This window comes from Cyprinus carpio, chromosome B1 (genome assembly GCF_018340385.1).
Source record: "Cyprinus carpio isolate SPL01 chromosome B1, ASM1834038v1, whole genome shotgun sequence".
Classification (NCBI taxonomy): domain Eukaryota; kingdom Metazoa; phylum Chordata; class Actinopteri; order Cypriniformes; family Cyprinidae; genus Cyprinus; species Cyprinus carpio.
In genome coordinates this window covers 25,329,677-25,337,585 of record NC_056597.1, presented here as the reverse complement: position 1 = coordinate 25,337,585, position 7,909 = coordinate 25,329,677, and the positions used below count along the sequence as shown (strand labels likewise).

The 7,909-nt window shown below is 39.3% G+C and overlaps 1 pseudogene; it reads right to left on the bottom strand.

Annotated features, from left to right (window-relative positions):
* Positions 1–530: 530 nt before the first annotated feature.
* LOC109060281 lies at positions 531–6,482 on the bottom strand (annotated as a pseudogene).
* Between the last annotated feature and the right edge of the window lie 1,427 nt (positions 6,483–7,909).

Here is a 7,909-nt window from a genome sequence, read left to right as displayed (position 1 = left end):
CTGCTGGTTTCACTGATATGTATAAACATCCCACACAGCATACACGCCACATGACCCTTAAGATACCAAGAAGTTTTCTAACTCTCAGTATAATAAGTCATGGGTTCAATTTCCTGAGAAGGCTGATAAATATAGAGTGATCTATGTAAACTGAAAGCAGTGCAAGTGAATTTGCATAGAAGTGTCTGCTAAATGCAGCAGCAGTTGCATTTATAGTCACATTAAACTTTACTGTTGCTGTCTTGTTTTCTGTCAGCATTGAGAAGCAGCATTGAGAGTGTGACCTATGCTGCACTGAATAAGCACATTGTTTTTTTAATCATGCTAATTTAAATGCTGGCAGCTGGTTAGGTTAAGGTTTGGTTGATTTTCTTTGTCTATCAGTAGACCTCTGCTGGTAGATGATGTAACTACACCATGACTTTATGCTGAATTTATAGATGGCTTTTTATTATTTATATCACCTTATATTATATTATTATTAATATGTTCTTTGTATGGTTAATTAAAAAAAAAAAACACACAAAAAATCAGTTCAATAAAATTTGACATTTATTTGCTGAAAAACACACAGACTTGTATCATTTTGAGACAAATGTCTCAGAGAATACGTTTTCAATAGAATGTCGTCTTGATTTAATAGTATGTTTCTTTTTCCACCCAGCCTGAAAACCAAATAGCACTGACATTAGAGTTTATTCTTAATTTCTCTTAAAGCAATGAAATACTGTAGGAAAATCTGCCTGTTATTACCCTCCTGGATTCTGTCGTAGAAGGTATTTTCTAACTTCATCATAGATGAAGATGAGAAGTGAGTATGGGACGGCAGTGAACCACCACAATGGCCTGCATGAAAAAACACAAGGATTTTTCTTAATTTTTCATTGTTTCAATCCCTTATGCCATTATAAGTCAGCTAGACAAAAACAATTTGAATGTGAAGATCCCAATTACATGTGTTTGCAAAAGTCATACAGTACATCCACTTACCTCAGAGGATACATTCTGACAGCAACATCCATGCCTGGGCAGTAGGACAAGAAAGCTGCCAGAGCAGCTTCCTCAAAAAAGGCAAATATGAGGACTTTGTTTCTAGGAAAGAAGAAAATAACAAATTGTGATAAGGCTTTAAGGTGAGCAGCCTCGAGCTGCAACTGAACAAACAGTCCACCAAAACGTTATGGCTTCTTTGAAGCTTGTTTGCATCCCTTTTTTACATACTTCATTCCCTGCTGTACGATGGAGTTTTCTTCTGGTGTTTACAATGATCAAGTCACCCCACTGCACAACCACAATACTGATGAAAAATGCTGTGTGGCAAAGTGGACTCTATAATCTTTCTGGCCTCAAAGGTCTGCATCAGGACAATTAAAAACACAAGAACAAAGTCACATTTGTTCTATAATATAGAAGCTTTTTTGTTTCACATTTGGCTTGCCAAAGCTTTAACACTTACCCATTGTGACCATAGCTATCTTCCCAGGTCACTGACAGATCTGTCTTCCCAACCAACTCGAAGTCCTGGCAGATAACTGGGCCAGAATCCATTCTCACTCATAACAACGATGTAGGTAAAGAACCCTGCAACTGCTTGGATCATACCTAAAAAGGAAAATCACGACAGTAAAATGAATTGCTTGCCCATATTCATATATGCTTATACTAATTGTATAAATGTATAAATCTTTAATAGATGCTGTGTGAAAAAATTCAGAGCTCTCTTTATAGAGTAAGAATGTGCTTACCTATTTGACCATATGCCATACTGATTAGCCTCGCGTTCACCAGCCTGTCTGTTTGAGCATTTCTGGGTTGTCTCTTCATGATGTCATTTTCTGCATTTTCATAAGCCAAAGAGATAGCGGGAATCTGTGGCAACAATTAAAACAAGTTAAAAACAGATGGATAATTTAACGGTAATATCTCTATGGTAATAATCATTTTCTTACCAGATCAGTGCCCAGGTCAATGCAGAGAATGGTGACGGTGCCCAAAGGTAGAGGAATACCAACGAGGACGAACATGAGGAAGGGTGACATCTCAGGGATCTTACTAGTCAGCGTGTAGGCAATAGACTTCTTTAAGTTGTCAAAGATTAGACGTCCTGACGCGGAAGAAACATTCAAAAAATAAGTGTCAAAGTGACCTTGATAGATCTAAGTTCTCAAAATCATGACATACCTTCTTCTACTCCAGTGACAATTGAGGCAAAGTTGTCGTCCAGAAGGATCATGTCAGCAGCCTGTTTAGATACATCAGATCCAGCGATACCCATAGCCACACCAATATCAGCCTTCTTCAGAGCAGGAGAATCATTGACACCATCACCGGTTTACAGCTACAATGGCACCCTGATGAGAGAAATAAAATGCATTAAAATGGTACTCGATAGAATCAGATAGATAACTGTCTGACGGTACAGTACCTGTCGCTGACAACCTTCCACGATAATCAGCTTTTGTTGTGGAGAAGTTCTGGCAAACACGATTTCTGTATGGTATTTGAGGATCTCATCCAAGTCACTTTCACTCATATTCTTTTAGTTCTCCCACCATGGACCACACAGGCCTTGGCATCTCTAGAGATATACTTTGCATTAGCACACGTCTAGAGCAATTCCACATCTGAAACTGGTTGAGATGATTGGTTTACCTTGGATTGACCTCTGAAACAGGAACGTTCAAACGTGCAGCAATGTCTTCCACAGTCTCGTTGCCTTCAGAGATGATGCCAACACCCATTGCAATAGCCTTAGCGGTAATTGGATGGTCTCCAGTAACCATGATAACCTGAATGGGAAGAGTCGTTAATTTTAATTACTTTGAATGAATTACCTTATTTGGAATTGAATGGTCACAAGTTTATTATTATCGGAATAATTTAAAATGGGCACAGTATATTAAAGCAGTAGATCTTCGATGATGACAACACCTTGATTCCTGCACTCCTGCACTTGCCCACAGCGTCTGGTACAGCTGCACGAGGAGGATCAATCATAGACATGAGGCCAACAAAACACAGGTTCTCAGTGGGGAAGTTCACTTCTTCAGTATCAAATGCAAAACCCTCAGGAAACTGGTCATCAGGGAGGGAAAAGTGGCAGAAACCTTTGAGAGAGGCCACAGAATTATTCATGTGCTGTATTTTACAATTTTTTGTGTTAATTTTCTTCTATAACCATAAGTTCAATGCTTATCCTGAGGGGAATTTCATAAGGTGGCTTTACCCAGCACTCTTTCTCCAAGACCTCCGAGTTCTACGTAAGCATTTTGGAATGAATCTTTTATTTCATCGTCCAAAGGCTGCTCTTTTCCTTGAATCAAAATAGTAGAGCATTGATCCAAGATTCTCTCAGGGGCTCCCTTCATCACCAGCAGGTGCTTAGACTCTGAAGAATTAGGATTCTTGTGGATTGAGAGCTAGAAAAGGCATATTAAGGCATATTAGGATGACCAGTTAATCTAAAAAACCATCTCTAAAGAACACCTCAACAAAATACCTGATACTTGTTGGTGGAGTTGAAAGGGATTTCACAAATCTTTGGGTAATTCTCTCTCATTTCAATGACTGAACCGCAGCACATCTCAATACACTTCAACAGGGCGGACTCTGAGGCATCGCCAGCTGTTTTCTCGCTGCAAAACAGATTTGACAAAGTTTTCACTCACAATAACATACTAAATTAGCTACTGGAAGTTGCAAGTCCCTAGTGGAGCTTGTATAAATGTTAGGATAACTAGAGGGAAACTCACGCTAAGGATTGGGAGATGGCTCTGTTCAGCACGAAAAACAGCACGATTGCAAAGTCCAGCAATACGTGAGAGGGCGGCCCAAGTAGCCGAGCTCTTGTCAAAGGAGGCTCCACTCTGGTTCTCTGTGGTGTCTGCTTCATTGAATGTGGTTGTCAAACCACATGTGAGCGACGGTCATTCGGTTCTGGGGTACAAAGTTCCAGTCTTGTCAGAGCAGATGGTGGAAGTCGAGCCAAGAGTCTCCACGGCTTCGAGATTCTTCACCAGGCAGTTCTTCTTCGCCATACGTTTTGGCGGTCAGAGTTAGACACACCTACATAAGCAGACACAAGCTAAGTAATCACTTTTGGCTTGAACATACTAAAATATGACCAGGATTTATTGATTAAAAATGGTTGAAACGGGTTGACTAAACAACCAAAGTATAACTAAACAATCACTCTGACTTACAGTTACAGTGGCAGGGAGACCTTCAGGTACATTAGCGACAATGATACCAATAAGGAAAACAACAGCTTCCAACCATCCATATCCGAGAATCAAGGACAGGATTAGAAAAGCCAAACCCAGGAAGACTGCTACACCGGAGATGATGTGGATGAAGTGCTCGATCTCTCTAGCAATTGGTGTTTTTTCCACCATCCAGACTGGAGGCAAGTGATTGCAATACGACCCATGACAGTACGGTCACCGGTGTTGATGACAACCCCTCTGGCAGTACCTGGGTTTTATTATATTCAAGAAATTTAGTTGTTCAGTTTGTTCAGCTATTGTAAAATGCATGCAATGTATCCAATATAATACAGACACTTTTCTAGTACCTTCAACACAGTTGGTAGAGAAAAACGCAATGTTTCTCGTCTCCAATGGGTTCTCATGGGAGAATTCAGGAGTACGAGTCTGGGGCTCAGATTCTCCAGTGAGGGAAGAGTTGTCCACCTGGAAAGGTAAAATGTAAGTTTCATAAAAACGCATTGATGGGAAATATCACAATTACATTCAGAAGTGCTTTAGGTCTTACCTTGCATCCATGTGCAGCGATGATACGAAGATCAGCTGGGGATCTTGTCTCCACCTTTGACCTCCACAAGGTCACCGGCGACTACCTCATTCGCAGTGATGACCTTTTTCTCTCCGTCACGCACGACTAATGCTTGCTACACAACAATGAGTACATTCATGCCACGGGAAAAGCTACAACTGAACATGAATGATTTAAAAAGCCGTTACTGTACCTGAGGCACAAGGTTCCTAAAAGATTCCATGATCTTAGAACTCTTGGATTCTTGATAGTATGAGAACCATCCGTTGACTATGACAACAAATGCTAGCACAAGTCCCAGGTACAGCTGCAAAACCACAATTAGGGAATTTTAGAGAATGTATGACAATATAGAGTACATAAAAATGAAGACTCTCTCATACATTGTCATTCGCTGGTTCTTCGTTAGACGCAGCCTGAATTCCATATGCTGTGAAACAAAGAAATGCACCAAACCACAACAGTGTCTGGGAATCCACCAAAGAGCTGTGTGCAGAACTTGACCCATTCTGGAGTTGTTGGAGGTGGGGTCAGGGCATTAGGTCCATCACGCTCTAAGATCTCCTTTGCACGGGAAGAAGACAAGCCCTGCCGTACGGTATGAACATTGAGTAATGTGGAGACCAAAATCTTAAAAACTAGAGGCTACTTAACCAACATTTGTAAATGTCTATACAAATTATTATGCAAGACAGTAAAGCGTTTTGACTAAACAGGACAGGTATCCTTTAGCTTAACATAAAACATTTCAGTTTTTATCAAAAACTCAACTTGTGCTTTTTTTCAAAACCAAAAGAGTGTTCATTAAACTACTGTAGTTTTTGTCTCCTCGTATTTTTACATAAAAGGAGGCAAAACACATAATTTCGTAATACATAAAATGTACTAAAAAATATAACATTTCCAAAACTCTCACTAAACCTCCGCTCACCTTATTAAAGTCAGTACCGTACTTGCGAGAAAGTTCATCCAATGTCAGCTTGTGGTCGTCCTACAAAAGAGCAAAACAGCTTCAATCTCAGTCAGCAGAGAAAATCTATAAAATCACATTTTTGAATTCACATGTGCAGAAAATAATTAAGTAATGTAGTCGAGAAAGTATTGAACTTTTCTTGGTAGTTATAGTTTCAGATCATACCAGATATGTTTACGTGTAATGTATATATTAATTTCTCACCAGCTCCACTTCTTTCTTCAATTCGTTCACATCCTTCTTCTTTTTTTTTACCCTTTTTGTGCTTTTTGCTTTCATCCTCAGAAGTTGCCGTCAATGTGTACTTATCATTCCCCGTCTATAAAACATAATGTATATATGATAGAAAAGTTAACACCATACCTGATTGGAACAGAGCCAAAGATGAAATCAACACAACAAATGGAACATCAGCAGAATAAAACAATCCAGCAAAGTGACCAGGATCACTGCGGAAAGCACCAGCATGAGTTTCCATGCTGGCTTACTGTATGCTGGTTTGGTGCTAGTCTGTGGCGCTGATCAACCAGCATAGTCTGGTAAAGCTTGTTGACCAAAGAAGCTTTGCTAGTTAAACTATTTAACCATCCAGTTTGGGCCCAACCAGCTCACCGCCATCCAAAACACAAACATATGCCACAAGATATGTTCAAGATAACAGCAGTCCACTCACGCCAAGCCCCATCGTCCCAGTTTATTTCAACCCAAAATCTGTGGTTTTTGGATTTTCAGAAGTCCAGTCTCTGGAGACACAAGTGCAAGTGTGTCCAATCCAAGTTCACATAATTTATATTCTGTCAACTCACCTGTGTTTTGGGGAGGAGATCTGACAAATTTTGGGAGGGGTTTAGCAACTGTCACTCCTTAACCTTTTATTTTAACCTTTCATTTATTTAACCTTCATCCATACAGGAAAGTCATTTTGGTGACATCGATGAGAAGGACTCGGTTTGATGTTGCCAACAGCAATTTACCCACTATTATATTTATATCTACTACTAATATTTTTACTACTACTATATATATATATATATATATATATATATATATAAATATATATATATATATATATATATATATATATATATATATATATTAGTTTTTACTTATTTATTAAGCTAAATAAGTCAGTTTTTACACTTTAAATTTTAAATTTAAATTGAACTCTACATTCCTTTTGTGCAAAAAGTCTAGGCATGTGCACTTAATTCATAGTAAACAATGTGAAAACAGTGTGTTCACAGCCTGAAACAGAAGGACAGGAAAGTTGCCAAAGCAGTTCAACAAACAGACCAAAAAGTACAGCTTGGTTTCTAAGAAATAAAGAGGATAAAATAATGATAACTTTCATTTTCGCCATTGTGGCCTGTGGGGCGGTTGGAGGTGGAATGAGGAGTCATGGGGCTGGAACTGAGCAAACAGCTCACTCTGATAAATATCAGTCCAATGGTTTATGACTGCTTTGAAGCCGAAACATTTGTTTACATACTTCACTCCTTGCTGTAAGCCATAGGTGATCAAGTCAGCACTCACAGAGCACACAAGAGCAACAGATCAAATGTCTGAATTATGTCGTTCATGTATTTATTTTGTCTGTTATCTAATTTTATGTATGACTTTTATGTTCCCTGTTAACCAGACTAGCATGGCTGAGCACCAGCATATTCTGAATGATGGTGTGCTGGTGCTTTCTCAACCAGGTTAACCAGCGAAGAACCAGAAAGATCATTCTGTGACCAGCATTACCAGCACCAGTATGTCCGTTCTGGTCCATAAGCAAGACCAGGACTAAACCACCATAAACCAGCTTGGACCCGCATAGAACTTCATGCTGGTGTGAGCTGGTATTGACTGTTGTCCACTTGTTTAGTTATTTCATGACTGCGTCAGCTGTGCTTTTTGTCATCTGTAAAGAATCTGTGGATTCAGATTGATTATACATGTGGGCAGAATCAAGTGCTATAATTTGTGGATTTGTGCTTTGGTATTTGGTCTTTTGGTGTGTGTTTTGTAAACCATTTTTTGTCTGTTATCAGTCAACAGAGCTCTCAAGGCCTCATGTCCATCACAATGCCTCAGACGTTTAGTCCACACTCAGGCCTACAGATTTAAGAAGTGTAGGTGGAACAGTGTTTTATGTTA